The 17,855-nt window shown below is 42.0% G+C and overlaps 1 long non-coding RNA gene across 5 annotated transcripts in view; it reads right to left on the bottom strand.

Moving 5' to 3' along the window:
• Window positions 1-17,855, bottom strand: part of LOC130456080 (uncharacterized) — a 42,049-nt gene that overhangs the window by 12,906 nt on the left and 11,288 nt on the right. Inside the window, exons 1-4 of one of the 5 annotated variants that reach the window (XR_008914374.1) lie at window positions 12,269-12,796; window positions 11,448-11,589; window positions 8,772-8,887; window positions 583-698 (exon numbers count right to left, since the gene is read on the bottom strand). This is a non-coding gene — a long non-coding RNA (uncharacterized LOC130456080). Of the gene's footprint in view, window positions 1-582; window positions 699-1,258; window positions 2,009-3,229; window positions 3,460-8,771; window positions 8,888-11,447; window positions 11,590-11,724; window positions 12,186-12,268; window positions 12,797-17,855 lie in introns of those variants that run through there. The other 4 variants (XR_008914371.1, XR_008914373.1, XR_008914372.1 and 1 more) reach the window with 4 other exon arrangements.

Here is a 17,855-nt window from a genome sequence, read left to right as displayed (position 1 = left end):
CGAGTGCAACCATTCCAATAGATAAATTTTTGCTTGAAAAGACCAGGGAATAAGGAGAACTAATTTTCCTTTTGAAGTAGAGAGAACTAATGGTTTTGTGCGCATTATTTCTGATGATCATTGGCACATGACCTCAAATAGAGAAAGGAATTCCCCACCTGGGAAACTCCTAAGACATTTCTAGTAACACCCTGGATTTCCCCCCCACACACACAGTTCTGGAAGAGGGGTGAAGATATGAAAACCTATGAAAGTGAAGATTTCCCTCAGGATGTTTCTTAGGATGCAAAATCCTGGACCAGGTTTTCCTGCAGGCCAGAATCTGAAGAACTGCTCAAGGAGACATCTTTAGGAGAAATCCAAAGGAGATCCCACGATACGGAATCCAGAGAAGGATTGTGTCCTGTCATTTTAATTGATGTGAGAAATACTTCTGCAGCAGAGGGAAGAACTGCTCATTTGGTTTCCCCTGAGAATTCTATTTACCTGGAGCCAAGGCTCTTTAACTAGAGAACCTAGAAAGGACTGAGTTAGTCCCCAGACTGAGTTGAAGAAGGAAAGTTGAAAATAGGAGCATTTTACCTTGTTAAGAGGATGGAAAGGAACATCTGTCCATTGGAGAAGTTGCAGCAAAGATTCCAGAGTGCTGGGTTGTCTCAAAGTCGAATCAGAAGACGTTAGGAAAGAAATCATGAAGCCTAGAAAGAATTGGTAGTAAGAAAGATAATCTTAGCATGGCGAGAGAGATTTGCAATCTATAGGTGAATTCTATGGGAGGATCGTGGGGAAAAGAAATGCTATGGGGGAAAATGGGTTAGGATACAGTCACAAGGGCCAATGGAAGGACTGAGGATTGGCTCAGATAAGTGTCTGTCAAGCTCTACAGCTGACTGCTGATCATTACCAACTTATACCTGACATTCTTTTTCCAAATTAGGGAGCTTTTCTCCCCCATTTTAAGTTATTTCTCACTTTTCTCTTGTTAAAACAAATATTCTGTCATCCTATGATGAAATCCTCAGAGAGGCAAGACTTAGAATAAGGGGATTAATTTAGCAATCATTTTGATCTACAGACTTGCATGATTAATTTTTTTCAGGAGTTAAAGGGGAATGAAAGCAGTTTTCCAATCCCTCGCTTCTGAACCTCCCCAAAGTTAGGTTGGGAGGGGGTGTGTGTGTGCGCGCGCGTGAGTGTGTATGAGTATCACATTTCTAATCTGGAGAATTTTTGAGCTAATTTCAATTTTGAAACTTACGTATTTGAAGTTCAAACTTGTTTTGAAGGTGAAATTATGGGTAAGGACTTGGGTTCTTCTGACGATTTGAAAGTTCAGCATTATTTCCAAGTTACTTTTGAAAGAACAGTTATAGAGAAATTCACAGTTTAGGAGATTCCGGCACTAGGAAGAGGATTCTCCATTTTGCCTAGCACACTTACAAAATTTAATGGCCAAGACTGATAGTCTAAATGGAACATTTCAACTTGCATTCCTGGTATAGGGTTTAGACTAACATCAGTACTGGGAACTCTTTTTGTCATATGAGTAAGCAGTACCTCTGCATTTCCGAACAACTAATAGGTGACACTGCCTGGTGTTTCAAAGTTTGAATCTATCCAATAATGTGGTCACTCTGATGCCATGTATAAATGAGAATGTGTCTCCTCTTGAAAATGGAGGCTACACAGATTGGCTAATATTACAGTAAGGGAATGTAATGAATATTGGAGGGGATGTGGCAAAGTCAGGACATGAAAGCATTGCTGGTGTAGTGGGGAATTGATCCAACCATATGGAGAGCAATTTGGGACTCTGCCCAAAGGGCGCTAAAAGACTGTCTACCTTTTGATCCAACAATGGCACTGCAGGGTTTGTAACCCAAAGAGATAATAAGAAAAAAGACTTGGACAAGAATGTTCATAGCTGGGCTCTTTGGGGTAGCCAAAAATTGGAAAAGGAGGAGATGCCCTTCCATTGGGGAATGGGTGAACAAACTGGTATCTCCTGGTGCTGGAATACTAAGGTGCTCAAAGGAACAATTAACCGGAGGAATTCCACGGGAACTGAAAGGACCTCCAGGATGGATGCAGTGAGAGGAGCAGAACAAGGAGAACATTATACACAGAGATGGATACAATGTGCTGCAATGGAATGGAATAGAATACTACATTAATGTCATTCTATGCCCATATCTATGAGAAAGAACATTATCCACATTCACAAGGAAAACTGTGAGAGTAGAAACATCCAAGAAAAACAACTGCTAGATTACAAGGGTCCAGGGGGTTAAAGCTGGGGATATAGACTCTAAATGAACATCCTAGTGCAAACATCAGCAACATGGAAAGAGGTTCTCATCAAGGACACATGTCATACCCAGTGGAATCGCCCCTCAGCTTGGGGAAGGGTGGAAAGAATATGATTCTTGTCACCGAGGAGGAATAATGGGCTAAAATGACTGAATAAAAAATGAAAAGCAATAAAAAAGACAAGTGCTGAATAAAGAAATAAAAAAAAGACAGGAAGATAGACAAAACGACAGAGAAACTAGTCCATCTGTCAGTTCTTCTGTATGTCTATCGATCCATCATTCTGTGTCTCTCAATCTGTTTTTCTCTAATTCTGTCTATATATTAATCTATTAATCTAGCTGTATCTATCTATCTGTATTGCTATCTGTCTATCCCTGTCTGTCTGACTATCCATCTGTCTGAATTTCTGTGTCTCTCTGTCTATCACTCAGTTCCACCTTCCCTCAGTCTGTCCTTCCATCTATCTGTCTCTGTCTGTCCCTTTGTTTCACTCTCTGATATTCTGTTGTTCTACTAATCTTTCAATGTCTCTATCTCTCATTCTGTCTATTTGTGTTTCTATGTCTTTTTCTTCTATCTTCCTATCTATTTATCTCTCTATCTATCTGTCTCTCCCCCTGTCTATCTCTCTGTCTATGTCTGACTATGTGTCTCTCTATGTGCTATCTCTATATCCGTCTATCTGCCCTGCTACCTATCTGACTACCCACCTGCCAGTCGGCCTGCCTATCTGTCTTTCTGTTTGTCTGTCTCTATCCCTCTGGATTCTCACGGGATCAGGGAACAAGTACAAACTTTGGGGTCTCCAAACTACAAGCTCCTCCGGAAACCCAGGCAACACCAGATACTTCTAGGCCACAAGTTTAGGGTTTCTTGATTCCAGGTTGACAATAGGGAAACCGGGAATGCCATTGACCTTTGACGAAGCTCTCTGTCTGTCAGTCCTCCTGTCTGTCGGTCCCCTTGGCCATCTCTCAGTCTATATGGATATAGAGCTAGAGATAGAATGTGTTTTGTAGCCTTGTGCCCTGAGGAACTGCACACTGCAGTGTTCTCCAGCAGTCCCTCCATCTCATTTCCTGGGAGGGATTGGTCTTGAATTGGACCGAGGCAGGGATAGGGATATTCCTCGCTACTGTTGTGTGTGATTGGCTTATAAATGGATCAATCCTGGGCTCAGGAGAGGCCATTCGCTTTGTCCCTCTCCTAACTCAGGATTGGTCGAATTTGGAAGCCCTCCCAAGGCAGGACTCAAAGGGGTGGGACTCCTGGAGCACACTGGGGGTTGTAGTTCCCCAGGCGGTCACAACATTTGAAAACCCTCAAAAGATAGATGGACAGACCGATAAATGCACCAACCAACAAGCAGATAGACAGAATATCATAGCAACTAATCTGTCTGTCAGTCCTTCTGTCTGTCCAGTTGTCCATCTCTCCGTTTTCATAGATACATAGAGATAGTATGGCTTTTCAAGTGTTGTGGCTTGGAGGACTGCATCTCCCAGCATGCTCCAGGGGTCCTTACTCCTTATTTCCGGGGAGGGATTTGTCTTGAATTGGACCACTTCTATGCTAGTCGAGGGAATGATGCCCAGTATTTCCTTTATTGGGATTGGACTTGAAAAGTATTAATTCCGTGCTAAGGAGGGGTCATGGCCATTGTCCCTCCTCTATCTCGGGATTGGTCCAATTGAAGAACAATCACAAGCCAGGACTCAAATGGGTGGTCCTGCTGGTGCACACTGGGGGTTGTAGTTTGCCACGCTTCAACACCTTAAAACCCACAAAAGTCAGACACACAGGCTGAGACATGCACAAACAGGCAGGCTGATAGATACTGTCAACGTGGGATTTAGGAATCCCAATCTTGTGGCCACTGGTATCTGATGAACCCCAATTTTAGATTTAGCCTGTAGATTGGAGACTCCAAAAGCTTGTCCTTGTTCCCTGTTCCCAAGAGAAACTACCCTGAAGGGAAATGATGAGCCTGGGTGAGATAAGCATATGCTAAGCACATTCTTTGTTTTAGGTAGCTTCCCCTATTGTATTAGAACCTTTCTCAGGAAGGCCAGACCTGGGCATGAACCATCCTTTAGTAACTATTGTAAGCATCCCCCTTCTCTTGCACCCTAGCTTCTGGCTATGATTCTTTTCCCTAGCTCCATTGTATCTTGTCAGTGTAGTTTGAACACTCCCATTTTCTTTGTAGCCATAATGATGTCAGTCATCTTTCCCTGCCCCTCCTTTTCCCAAATGGTATATAGGTTCCCCAAATGCTTGTGTTCCTCGGAGTTGTCATCTAGCGTTGTGGAGCTCCCTGGGATAACATCCCCAGAGTCCAGGGTTTGCACCCTGAAAAGCTTGTGCCCCGACTCTGAGTAAAGGGCCAAATTGGACTTATTCCTATCCTGAGTAACGACTTGGGTTTTCTGACTATTTAATAGTTCCATGTTAGTTCCAAGTTAACAATACATAGACTACACCGACAGAAATACAAAGAGATAGATAGATAGATAGATAGATAGATAGACAGACAGACAAAAAATAGAGACAGATAAAAATATGGATAGATAGGTAGATTGACAGTTGCACATACAGTGAGACAGACTTTTAGATACACAGGAAGGAAAACAGATAGACAAAATGACAGAGAAACTAGTCCATCTCTCAGTCTTTCTGTATATCTGTCGATCCGTCTCTCTGTGTCTGTCACTCCGTTTCTCTATAATTCTTTTTATATATCAGACTATTTATCTATCTCTATTGCTATCTGTCTATCCCCTTCTGTCTGTCTATCCATCTGCCTGATTTTCTGTGTCTCTCTCAGCCTGTCTGTCTCTCCATTCCATCTTCCCTCGCTCTATCCTTCCATCTATCTCTCTCTGTCTTTTGTGTTGTTTCACTCCCCGATATTCAATATCTCTGACTATCTCTCATTTTGTTTGTGTTTCTATGTCTTTTGATTCTATCTTCCTATTTGTCTCCCTATCTGTCTGTCTCCATGCCTTTCTTATCCCTCTGTCTCTGTCTGACTATGTGTCTCTCTATGTGCTATCTTTATATCCATCTATCTGCCCTCCTACCTATCTGACTACCCATCTGCCAGTCAGCCTGCCTATCTGTCTTTCTGTTTGTCTGTCTCTATCTCTCTGGATTCTCACGGGATCAGGGAACAAGTACAAACTTTGGGGTCTCCAACTTACAAGCTCCTCCGGAAACCCAGGCTACACCAGACCCGTCTAGGCCACAAGTGTGAGGCTTCTAGATTCCAGGTTGACAACAGGAACACCGGGAAGTCCATTGACCTTTGACATTTCCTCAGAGAGGGGAATGGAGAGATTGTTGTCAGAGCAAAAGTGTGTTCTAAAATTTTAACTCAGTCTTTGCAAGATAGGATTCATGGTGGTGTGAATCCACAGAACATGTTCTACATCTTACATTCCTGTAATTTTTACTGCTTTTTAACAAATAACCAGATAAACAACAGAAAAGGAATCACATGGGATTTTACAAGTCTGTGCTATGATCTTCATCACGTGTCAAACTGTAAGCAATTGTGTTTCCAGTAAAAAACCATAGTGTGCCTGCATTAACGGCCACCATTGGCAAATACAGCTCCTACTTTTCCTCATTGAATGCAGTGAATGTATTCACAGCATCAGCAATAAGGTGTGTCAACATGGAATCTAGAAACCACATACTTGGGGCCTAGTGGGATCTGGTGAAGCCCAGGTATCAGGAGGAGCTTGTAGGTTGGAGACCCCAAAGATTGTACTTGTTCCCTGTTCCCATGGGAATCCACCCTGAAGGGAATCCCAGGTGAGCAGTTTCAGACTGAGTGGGCAACCCTTGGGTGAATGACAATCCTAGTTAGGTACTCTCCCCTATTGTATGAAGAGACCCTTTCCCAAGAAGATCCATAGCTGGCAGGGACCATTCTTCAGTATCCACTGTAAGTAGCCCCCTCTCTTAGACCCTTGCCTTTGGCTAGGATTCCTTTCCTAAGCTTGATTGTATACTGTCAGTGATGTCCTTTGTAGATACAGTAATGACACTCATCTTTCCCAGCTCCTGGATTTCCTCCATGTGGTTCCCCAAATTTTTTTTACTTGGAGTTATCACCTAACCTGGTAGCTCTCCCAGGGATAATATCCACAGAGTGAAGGGTTTATGCCCTGGAAAAGTTGTGGCGCCAGACTCTGAGTAAAGGATATATTATGGGATTTATCCCTATCCTGATTCAAGACTGGGTTTCTCAGAGTATTTGAGAGTTCTGTGCCATTTCCATGTCAACAAATGGCAAGACAGGCCAGATGGCCAACTTATGGCTACCTAAACCTCCAGCTAGTTTGACCACCAGATGTGAGGTACCCAGAAGAAATCATTGAGCTCAGTCACGAATAAGCTGGGAGGGTTCAGTTAGTTAAGCTAAACTCTGGACAAAGGAACCTCTCTTTAATTAGGAAGCAAGTGGGCAATCGCTTTTCCATGCATGCCCGAGCCTATATCCCAGGGGGACTGCTGCCAAGGTCATATTCATACATGTACATAGTTATATATATGATATATGATGGACCAGGTACCTGGGAATGTTAGAAAAAGTGTGGAACATCAATCAAATCTGGTTCCAAGGGAAGTCGGCCAAAATGGAGCCCAGTCCAACCTGACCACAAGCTCCACTATTGACTAAGTTCTGTGTGTGACTGAGTGTTGGAACCTGTGTATGTGAGTGAAGTACTATTTCTAGTAGAAGGAAGAGGGAGGATAGTATAGGTGACATGCGTGAATGGTTGACTGAAAGTGTTAAATGGGAAGCTTGAGTTGGAGTGTGAGAGCCAGAGCTTTCTCTAGAGGGTCTGAGTAACTCCTTTAAGGCTATTAAAATAGAGAAACTTTCCTCATGAATTGAAATGTCAGGGCTTAAGGTCTAAAGAGTTATCCAATTTAGTTTATGAAAGAGCTTCCTCTAGAAGCTGAAGAATGTAAGTTCTCCGTATCATCTCAAGGCTCTCTGGGGTTTGGGCTATGCTGAAGGTCTAATGGATGTCCTCTGAATGCAGGTGATAGAAAAGTTAGCAAATAATGCCTTTCAAGTTGGGTTACAACAGTTCATTCCTCTGAAAAGCTAGAGAGGAGGGGAGGAGCTGCCCATCTGCGCAGGGGATTATGGAGCTGAAAGCCAAAGGAGGTCCAGAAATTCTTGACTTTACTGTCTAATATTTTCTTCCCAAGTTTTGCTAGGAAAAATGTGTGAAATTGTGTATATCAAGTATAGTAAATTTTGATTATTGCCAATAAGATGCATTTCCTTTGAGGTATTAACTTGGTTATTTGAGTGCAGTCATTTCACATTTTTGTCAAGCTGGTATTTGTTTTTAAAGAGCTGGAGTGTTTTTTTTTTTCAGTTTACTCTGTGTGTGTGTGTGTGTGTGTGTGTGTGTGTGTGTGTGTGTGTGTGTGTGTGATTTCTGGAGTAAAGAATGTTCATTTGAGGATGGGCAACTACAGACCTGACTGGTCTTTAAATTGTTGTCAAAGGACATGAAATACGGTGGGGAATGCTTTGCTTTTAATCATGAGGAAACCCTGAACATTTTTTATATGAACCACAAATTTCCTCTCTAAGAGCAGCTTTAGCCATAGGCCAAAGTGCTTTGAGGCAAGGAGAAGAGAAAGGCAAATTGGCAGCCCTAAGGAAATTAGAGTAAAAAATGAAAAAAGGGAAGGGAATAGTAGAGGTGTTACTAGTTAGAGGAAATTTTGAACCTCTTCCTTAGTAACCCTAAGTTTTGTTTTTGGAGAGAAAATGTAACCAGTTTGAGTTTTTGAAAAAGGAAAAGCATCATCTACAATAACCTGATTTGGGGCATTTTGAAGGTCAATTTCCAGAGTGCAACCATTTCAACAGATAAGTTTTTGTTTGAAAAGACCAGGGAATAAGGAGAACTAATTTTCCTTTCGAAGTGGAGAAAACTGATGGTTTTGTGTGCATTATTTCTGATGATCTTTGGCACAGGACAGCTTGAGAAAGAGACCTGGGAAATTCCTAAGACATTTCTATGAATGCCCTGGGATTTTACCCCTCCCTCCCCCAGTTCTGGTATGGGGGTGAAGAGATAAAAACATATGACAGGGAAGATTTGCCTGAAGAGGTTTCATAGGAGCCAAAAGCCTAGACCAGAATTTACTGCAGCCCAGAATCTGAAGTATTACTGAAGGTGACATCTTTAAGAGATATTCGGAGGAGTCCCCAACGTACTGAATCTGGAGAAGGATTGTTTCCTATCCTTTTCATTGACTTGAGAAATACTTCTATAGAATGGGAAAATTGGCCATTTATTTCTCCTGAGAATTCTATTTACCTGGAGCCAAGGCCCATTAAGTAGAGAACCTAGAAAGGACAGACTTAGTCTCCATTCTGAGTTGAAGGAGGAAAGTTGAAAATAGGAGCACTTTACCTCGTTAAGAGGATGGAACGGAACATCTGTCCATTGGAGAAGTCGCAGCAAAGATTCCAGAGTGCTGGGTTGTCTCAAAGTCGAATCAGAAGACGTTAGGAAAGAAATGATGGAGCCTAGAAGGAATTGGTAGTAAGAAAGATAATCTTAGCATGGCGAGAGAGAATTGAGATCTATAGGTGAATTCTTTGGAAAGATCATGGGGGAAATGAATGCTATGGAGGAAAATGGGTTAGGATACAATCACAAGGGCCAATGGAAGGGCTGAGGAATGGCTTAGCTAAGTTTCGATCAAGTTCTACAGCTGACTGCTGATCATTACCAACTTATACCTGACATTTGTATTCAAATTCTGGAGCTTTTCTTCCCCATTTTAAGTTACTTCCCACTTTTCTCCTGTTTGATCAAATGTTCTGTCATCCTATGATAAAATCCTCAGAAAGGCAAGGGCTAAGATATGGGGCTTATTTTAACAATCATTTTGGTCTACGGACTAGCATGATTATATTTGCTCAGGAGTTAAAGGGGAATGAAAACAGTTTTTTATCCCGAACATCCCCATGTCCCCAAAGTTAGATTGGGAGGGTGTGTATGTGTGTTTGTCGGGGGTAGAGGGTGTGGGTGTGGGTGTGTATTTGTGTGTCTGTGTGCTTGTTTGAAACTTTTAAATATGAATTTCAACATGGATTTGAAGGTGAAATTGTGGTTAAAGATTTGAGTTTTTCTGACTATTTGATAGTTTGGCATTATTTCCAAGTTAACGAGTTCAAGGATGTTACTTTTGAAAAAACAATTATAGAGAAATTCACAGTTTGAAAGATTCCAGCTCTAGGAAGAGGATTCTCCATTTTACCTAGCACATTTGCAAAATTAAATGGCCAAGACCGATGCTGTACATGGAATGTTGCAACTTGCATTCTTGCTTTTGGGTTTAGACGAACATCAGTACTCGGACCCCTTTTTGTCATTTGAGTAAGCAGTATCTCTGCCAATCCCGAACAACTAATAGGTGACTCTGCCTGGTGTTTCAAAGTTTGAATCTATCCAATAATGGTGAAACTCTGATGCCATGCATCAATGAGAATGTGTCTCCTCTTGAAAATGGAGGCTACACAGATTGGCTAACATGACAGAAAGGGAAAGTAATGAATGCTGGAAGGGATGTGCCAAAGTTAGGACAGGAAGGCATTGCAGGTGCATTGGGGAATTGATTTAACGATTATGGAGGGCAATTTGGACTCTGCCGAAAAGGGAGCTAAAAGACTGTCTACCTTTTGATCCAACCATGGCACTACAGGGTTTGTACCCTAAAGAGATAATAAGAAAAAAAACTTAGACAAAATTGTTCATAGCTGAGCTCTTTGGAGTGGCCAAAAATTGGAAAAGGAGGGTATGACCTTCCACTGGGGAATGGATGAACAAATTGTGGTATCTCTTGGTGCTGGAATACTATGGTGCTCAATGGAATAATGAATTGGAGGAATTCCACAGGAACTGGAACGATTTCCAGGAATGGAACACTATTCACATTCACAAGGAAAACTGTGGGAGTAGAAAAACCCAAGAAAAACAACTGCTAGATTACGGGTCCAGGGGGTTAAGGATGGGGATATAGACTCTAAATGAACATCCTCGTGCAAACATCAACAACGTGGAAAGAGCTTCTCAACAAGGATACATGTCATACCCAGTGGAATTGCCCCTCGGCTACGGGAAGAGTGTAAAGAATATATTTCTTATCACCAAGGAGGAAAAATATGCTAAATTGACTAAAAAAATATGAAAAGCAATAAAATAGAAAATTGCTGATCCCAGCTAGAAAAGTTTGAGAATGATCAATTCTCCAGACTTGATTTTGGTCTGCAGCTGTTTCAAGATTTTGCATTTCTTCCTTGGCCTCAGGTGTCAGTTTCCTCCCTGAGGAGTCTACATCATTTTCTTTGAATGGCACCCAGGATGATTGTTGTGGGGTTCAGAGATGCACTCCTGGAGATGGGAGGGATTCCATTGTCAAGAATGCAAGACTCTGAAACTTGGCTTCAAAAGAAAAGGGGACATTTTATTGATTTGGAAAGTCATTTTGAATGTGGTCAGGAGGCAGCCGAGGTGGAAGAGCATGGGTGCAAAAGCTGCTCCTTGGGAGGACAGCCAGACATCATGCCTCCATGCTGCGGTTTAGCTATCATTTGACAGCAGTGAGGACAGGACCCAGGAACAAGGGGCTTGGGGAGGAGGTTTGTCCCAGGCCATGGGGCTGGTTCTTGGCATCTGCAACATTAAGGAAGGGGTGTTTCTCTTTGGCATCTCATTAAAAGGGGAAAGAAGAGTGAGTAGAAGCAGTGAAAGGTGGGGACTGCAGCTGAGGAACAGCTCAACTCTCCACAGTTTGTGCAGTATCCTCACTAGAGTGCATGGGATCTCAATGGTGGCTAACATTCTGTGTCCTTTTGCCTCACTTTGATTCATAGCCTGCCCAAGGAAATGCCATTCTTGTTTAGTAAATGCTCCTCGTTGGGAAATGTCAGGACAACAGGTTAAGATCCCTGTAAGTAAGGTGCAGTGCTTAGCCTCTGAGATCTTGATTCCTTGCTTTCCTATTCAAGACTTTCATCAACTCATGGAAGAGACTGAGAAGAAGGGTTTGGACCCATCATCCCGTCTGCCACAGACACTCACCTCACTGGCCAAAGTGGAGGTCTGCCACTCCCCCTCCAATCTTGAACCAAATACATCTTCTGAGCCATCTGAACCCAACTGGGGCACCATCACATGCTTTGCTTGTCTGGAATCAGTTATCCTGATTTTCTAGAGTGGACACCTGAGAAGTAGAATGGGAAAGATCGTGTGACTTATAAATTAGATACAGGGATAGACCAATGGACAGACAGATTGACAGACACTTGAGATCGATTGATAGAAAGATACATACATAGATAGGTACATACATACATACCTATGTAGAGATAGAGACCCAGAGAGGGCTGATGGGCAGACAGACACTTTGACTGACAGACCAATAGATAGGAAGGCAGTAAGACAGAAAAGTAGAAAAACGAAAGTCTCTGTCTTTCAGTCCTCCTGTCTGTCTGTCCCCTTGTCCATCTCTCAGTCTACATGGATATAGAGCAAGATATAGTTTTGCTCTTCTTAGGTTGTCGCCTGAGGAACTGCATTCCCCAGTGTGCTCCAGGGGCCCCTCCCCCATCTTTCCTGGTTGGGATTGGTCTTGAATTGGACTAATCCTAGGCTGGGTGACAAATGATGCTCTCTACTTTACTGTGCGTGATTGCTAAAGAGATGGACCAATTCTGGGCTAAGGAGGGGCCATGGGTATTGTCCCTCCCCCACCACGGGATTGGTCGAATTCCGGACCAATCCCAAGCCAGGACTCAAAAGGTACAGATTCCTGGGGCACAATGGGGCTTGTAGTTCCCGAGTCTATCACAACACTTGAAAAACCACAAAAGAAACACAGACAGGCTGACAGATGTACCAACCAGTAGGAGAATAGACAGAATAACATATCAAATAATCTGTGTGTCAGTTCTTCTGTCTGTCTAGCTGTCCATGTCTCCATCTACATAGAGAGATCCAGTGGGTGTTCAATGGTTGTGGCCTACGGGACTATGTCTCCCAGCATGCTCCAGGGTTCCCTCCTTCTTATTTCCCGTGAAGAATTGTTCTTCAATTTGACCAATCCTCTACTGGGCAAGAGATGATGCCCATTTTCCTTTCATAGGATTGGTCTTGATATGGACCAATCCCATGCTAAGGAGGGACCATAGACATAGTCTATCCCCCAACACAGGATTGGTCCAATACAAGACCAATCAGAAGCCAGGACTCAAAGGGATGTGACCACTGCGTCACATTGGGAGTTGTAGTTCCCCAGGATGTCACAACACTTTAAAACACACAAATGACATACACACAGTGTGATCCATGCCAAAACAAGCAGGCAGATAGATACATAAACTACACCAACAGGAACACAAAGACATAGATAGATCGATAGATATATAAGTAGAAAGACAGACAGATCGACAGACATATAGATAGACAGATACATAGACAGAGAGACAGATAGGGACAGACAGATAGACGGATACAAAAATCAAGATATATAGACAAACAGATGCACATCCAATGAGACAGACTTGTAAATACACAGAAAGGAAGGCAGATAGACAGAATGACAGAGAAACTAATCTGTCTGTCAGTCTTTCTGTTCATTTGTGTATCTGTCTGTCGCTCTGTCCTGTCTTTTCGTCCATCAATCTCTCTCTGGTAGTCTTTTTCTCTTTCCTTCTATTTATATCAACCTAGTGATCTTTTTGTCTATCTCTCTCTTTTTGAATCTGTCCACCCAAGTCTATCTCTCTAGATATTTGACTGTTTATGTCTATGTATCGATCTGCTTGACTCTCTCTGTCTCTCTATGTGTGTCTAACCCTCTGTGTTGCTATCCATCATTCTCTCTGTCTATTAATATATCGATACCTCAGTCTACCTCTCTGTCTAAATGTCATTATATCTAACTGTGTCTCTATATATCTATCAGTCTCTTTCTCTGACTCTCTCTCTCTCTCTCTATCTATTTATCTATCTATCTAATTCTATCTGTTTGTCTCTCTACATGTCTACCTCTATATGTCTCTCGGTCTATCAACCTATAAACTTGTACATTTATCATTTTGCATATTTGTTGCTTTCCCTCTCTCTGTCTCTCTGTCGTCACTCTGTTTTTCTCTCTCTCTATTCCTCTCTCACAAATAGCTATCTATTTGTGTAGGGAAAAAAACTGACAGACACACAGACAAATAGATAGACAGAAAGACAAAGACTAAGAGAAGCAAATACATACATACATACATACATACATACATGCATACATACATACATACATACATAGAGATTACCAGAAGGGACTGGCTGGCAGACAGATGGATAGATACACATACATACAGGCAGACAGATACATAGAAAGCACAAAGAGACACATGGAAAATATAGATATATTGATAGACAGACAGCACACAGATAGGAAGATATAAAAACAAAGAGCAAGAGCGAGAGCGAAAGAGAGAGAGAGAGAGAGAGAGACCGAGCAAGGAACAGACATGGACAGAGCGACAATCACAAAGAAAGAATTACATATATAGACAGAGAGATAGATAGATAAACAGAGTGTCAAAACGGAGTTTAGAAACCCCAACCTTGTGGCATAGTAAGATCAGATGAAACCCAAGGTTAGGACTAGCTTCTCAGTTGAATACTCAATGTTTGTATTTGTTCTTTCTTTCTGTGAGAATCCACCCAGAAGGGAACCTCAGGCTAGCAGGTTCAGACTAAATAATGGAGCCTCAAGTGAATACCAATTCTACTTGAATGGGACTAAGCAGATGCTCAGGACCCTCTTTGTTTTAGGTAGTCTACTCTGTGGGATCAGAGATGTTTTCCCAAGTAAATCCCCACCTGATCAGGGACCATCTTTAGTCTCCACTGTCAGCAGCCCTTTCCCTTAGACCCTCAACTCAAGCTGTGATTCTTTTCCCAAGCTTCATTTATTGCTGTCAGTAGAGTTTGAACACTCCCTTTTTCTTTGTTGTTAAAGGAAAGTCAATAATCTTTCCCTGCCTGGGATTTTACCCAAAATGGTGGAGAAGGTCCCCAAATTGTTTTCTTCTTTGGAACTTGCCAATCTTGTGCTGTTGCCTTTCCCAGGGGTCAGTGACCAGACCAACCAGATTTCAGTCTTGGGACTCTGTAGCCTTGTGGCACCCAACTCTGTCTAGAGCTCTACTGTCACAGTAAACCCCTTTTCCCTGATGAGTCATTTTTCTGACTATTTAATATTTTCTGTTTTTACAAATCAACAGTAGTTAGATATATACATAGAGAGATACAGATACATAGAGAGATACATAAATAGATACATAAAAATATGGGCACATAAAAACACACAGAGAGATATATAGCCAGACCTGACTGATTGGCAGAGATACAGACAGACTCATAAGATACACAGGCAGGCAGGTAGACAGTTATATAGACTACATGTGCTACCTCTATAACCATCTATCTGCCCTCCTACCTATCTGAGTACCCATCTGCCAGTTGGCCTGCCTATCTGTCTTTCTGTTTGTCTGCCTCTATCTCTCTGGATTCTCACGGGATCAGGGAACAAGTACAAACTTTGGGGACTCCAACCTACAAGGTCCTCCACAAACCCAGGCTTCACCAGATCCTTCTAGGACACAAGCTTGGGGTTTCTTGATTCCAGGTTGACAATAGGAAAACCAGGAAGGCCATTTATCTTTGACATACTCTCAGAGAGGGGATTGCGGAGATTGGTGTGAGAGCCAAAGTGTGTTCTAAAAATTTAACTCTGTCTTTGAAAGTAAGGATTCACGGTGGTGTCAATCAACAGAATAGGTTCTACATCTTACATTCCTTTAATTTTTACAGCTATTTAACAAATGACCAGATAAACAACAGACAATGAATGACGTGGGATTTTACTAGTCTGTGCTATGATCTTCATCACGTGTCAAACTGTAAGCAATTCTATTTCCTGCAAAAAACCTTACTGTGCCTGCATTAACGGCCACCGTTGGCAAATACTGCTTTTCCTGACTGAATGTAGTGAATGTATTTACAGCATCAGCAATAAGAAGGGTCAACATGGAATCTAGAAACCTCAAACATGTGATTTGTGGGATGTGCTGAAACCCAGGTTTCAGGAGGAGCTTGTAGGTTGGAGACCTCAAAGATTGTACTTGTTCCCTGTTGCCATGGGACTCCACACTGAAGGGAATCCCAGGCGAACAGTTTCAGACTGAGTGGGGGACCCTCAGGTGAATGACAATCCTAGTTAGGTAGTCTCCTCTACGGTATCAAGACACCCTTTCCCAAGAATTCCACACCTGGCAGGGACCATTCTTCAGTATCCATTGTAAGTAGCCCCTCTCTTAGACCCTAGCCTTTTGCAAGGATTCCTTTCCTAACTGTCGGCAAAGGAATGTCTGTTTAATTAGGAACCAAGTGGACAATCGCGTTTCCGTGCATACTGCAGCCAACACGCCAGTGGAACTGCTGCCAAGTTTATGTTCACATAAGTACATAGTTATATATATGATATATGACGGACCAGGTACCTGGGAATGTTTGAAAAAGTGTGGAACATCAATCAAATCTGGTTCCAAGGTAAGTCGGCCAAAATGGAGCCCGGTTCAACCTGAACACACGCTCCCCCACGGACTAACTTTTTTTGTCACAGAGTATTTGTACATGTGTTTGTGAGTGAAGAAGTATTTCTAGTAGAAGGAAGAGCAAGGATAGTATAGGTGACATGGGTAAATCGTTGGCTGAAAGCGTTGAATGGGAAGCTTGAATTGGAATGTGAGAGCCAGAGTGTTTTATAGAGGGTCAGGGTAAATGCTTTCAGCCTACTAAAATACAGAAAGTGTCTTCTTGATTTGAAATGTCTGGGGTTAAATTCTAACGAGTTATCAAATTTGATGTATGAAAATGCTTCTCCTAGAACCTGTAGAACTTAAGTTCTCCATTTCCTCTCAATGATCTTTGGGGTTTGGGCTATACTATAATCCCAATGGATTTCTTCTGAATGCAGGTGATAGAAATATTAGCAAATAATGTCTATCAAGTTGTGTTACAACAGTTCATTCCTCTGAAAAGCTAGAGACAAGGGCAGGAGCTGGCTAACTGCACAGGGGATCATTGAGCAGAAGGCCAAAGGAGGTCCAGAAACTCTTGACTTTATAGTCTAATCTTCTTCCCAAGTTTTGTAGGACAAATGTGTGAAATCGTGTACATCAAGTGCAGTGAATTTTGAGTATTGCCAATAAGATGCATTTTCTACTGGGTAATAATAACTTTGTTACTTCAGTGCAATCATTGCACATATTTGTCAAGCTATTATTTGCTTCTAAAGAGCAAGAGATGATTTTTTCAGATTACTCTGTGTGTGTGTGTGTGTGTGTGTGTGTGTGTGTGTGTGTGTGTGTGTATGATTTCTGGAGTAAAGAAAGTTCATTTGAGGATGGGCAACTATGTACGTGACGGGTCATTCAATTGTCGTCAAAGGACAGGAAATACGGGGGAAAAGGTTTTGCTTTCAATGCTAAGGAAACCCTGAACATTTTTTAATTGAGGTACTAATGTCCTCTCTAGGAGCACCTTTAACCATAAGCCAATGTGCTTTGAGGAAAGGCGAAGAGAAAGGCAAATTGGCCACGGAAAGCAAATTAGAGTAAAAAAAGAAAAAGAGAAGGAATAGTAGAGGTGTTACTATTTAGAGGAAATTTTGAACCTTTTCCTTAGTAACCCTAAGTTTTGTTTTTTGAGAGAAAATGTTACAGGTTTTAGTTTTTAAAAAAGGAAAAGCATCATCCACTATAACCTGATTTGGGGCATGTGGAAGGTCAATTTCCAGAGTGCAACCATTCCAATAGATAAGTTTTTGTTTGAAAAGACCAGAGAATAATGAGAACTAATTTTGATTTTGAAGTGGAGAGAACTGATGGTTTTATAAGCATTATTTCTGATGATCATTGGCACATGACAGCTAATAGAGAAAGGAATTCCCCACCTGGGAAACTCCTAAGATATTTCTAGAACGCCCTAGATTTTACCCTGCCCCCCCAGTTCTGGCGTGGGGGTGAAGAGATGAAAACTTATGAAAGTGAAGATTTACCTCAAGATGTTTCCTAGGAGCAAAAATCCTGGACCAGATTTTTCTCCTGCCCAGAATCTAAAGAACTGCTCAAAGAGACATCTTAGGAGAAATCTGAAGGAGTCCCCCAGATACGGTATTCAGGGAAGGATTGTGTCCTGTAATTTTCAATGACTTTAGAAATATTTCTACAGCAGAGGGAAAACTGGCGATTTGATTTCCCCTGAGAATTCTATTAACCTGACCCCAAGGCCCTTTTAGTACAGAACCTAGAAAAGACAGAGTTAGTCCCCAGACTGGTCTGAAAGAGGAAAGTTGAAAATAGGAGCATTTTACCTTATTAAGAGGATGGAAAGGAACATCAGTTCATTGGAGAAGTTGCAGCAAAG

The sequence above is a fragment of the Monodelphis domestica genome, chromosome X, assembly GCF_027887165.1.
Source record: "Monodelphis domestica isolate mMonDom1 chromosome X, mMonDom1.pri, whole genome shotgun sequence".
NCBI classification, from domain to species: Eukaryota; Metazoa; Chordata; class Mammalia; order Didelphimorphia; family Didelphidae; genus Monodelphis; species Monodelphis domestica.
The sequence above is the reverse complement of the archived record's forward strand: the minus strand, read 5'-3'. Positions and strand labels throughout refer to the sequence as shown.